The 1,291-nt window shown below is 38.7% G+C and overlaps 1 pseudogene; it reads right to left on the bottom strand.

Moving 5' to 3' along the window:
• Positions 1-814: 814 nt before the first annotated feature.
• Positions 815-920, bottom strand: LOC137813186 (small nucleolar RNA R71; annotated as a pseudogene).
• Positions 921-1,291: the final 371 nt, after the last annotated feature.

Below are 1,291 nucleotides of genomic sequence, written 5' to 3'. Positions count from 1 at the left end.
CATCTATTAAAACCATCCGCGTTGACAACGGACTGGAATTTATTTCAATGTATGATTTTTTTCTCAAAAAAGTATTGGATGTCAACGCACTTGCGTTTACACTCCTCAACAAAATGGAGTAGTAGAACGCAAACATAGACATATTTTAAACACAGCACGAGCCCTCCTATTTCAGTCCAATTTACCATTAGAATTTTGGGGAGAATACGTTTTAACCGCCACATATATCATTAATCGCATGCCATCACCTTTACTAAAAAATAAATCACCTTTTGAGCTACTATATAATCAACCACCTTCACTTTCTCATCTAAAAACTTTTGGTTGCCTCTGATATGCAACTGTTGTTTAACCTAAGCAAAAATTTCATCCGCGCGCCCGACAATGCATCTTCATTGGTTATCCTCACAGTCAGAAAGCAACATGGCAGAAGAGCAAGCACCACCTCCTAAGAGGACACTTGGAGATTATGTCATGTACCAAGGACCAATGCATTATTCTAGTATCGCAATACCTGCTACCGCTAAGGCCTTGAAAATAAATCCTAATTTTCTCACTATCATCATTACTCATCAATTCAAAGCAATGGATCATGAGGATCCATGTTCACATTTGTCTACATTTTATGAATTGGTGGGAACAATGGGCTTTCAATCAAGTGATCTTGAAAATGCTTATATGCGTTTGTTTTCTTTGTCATTGGCAGGAAAGGCTAAGGATTGGCTCAGATCACTTCCAAATCAGAGTCTCACTAGTTGGAAGGAGGTAGAGGAAAAATTCCTGCAAAGATTTTTTCCAATTTCTCGCTACATCAAAGCAAAGTCTGAAATTTCTGTGTTCAGACAAGGAGTAGATGAATCATTCTGTGAGACATGGGAAAGATTTAAAATGTTACTTAGAAAATGCCCAAATCATGGGTTTGAAGATATTGCTCAACTGAGCATATTTCTCTCCGGTCTCAGATCTGACACAAAGATGCTCCTAGATGCTGCAGCTGGAGGCACAACGATGACTCTTGATGTAGAACAAGCGACAAGGATTATTGCTGCATTGGCGTCAACTGATTATCAATCCCAACATGATAAACAAAATACTCAGAAGGAAGGTTCGTTAGAAGATGCACTCTTGGCTCAAAATAAAATTCTGACACAACAGATTGAGCAACTAACCGCACAAATGGCTAAATTGTCCCAACAGTTATATGTTGTGCATTCATCTCAAAGCCAGAGTCACTCAATCATGTGTGATTTTTGTGGAGGTGATCATCCTAATGGACACTGTTCTTATCTGA

Source organism: Phaseolus vulgaris, chromosome 2 (assembly GCF_051622355.1).
Source record: "Phaseolus vulgaris cultivar YP4 chromosome 2, ASM5162235v1, whole genome shotgun sequence".
Taxonomy (NCBI): domain Eukaryota; kingdom Viridiplantae; phylum Streptophyta; class Magnoliopsida; order Fabales; family Fabaceae; genus Phaseolus; species Phaseolus vulgaris.
The sequence above is the reverse complement of the archived record's forward strand: the minus strand, read 5'-3'. Positions and strand labels throughout refer to the sequence as shown.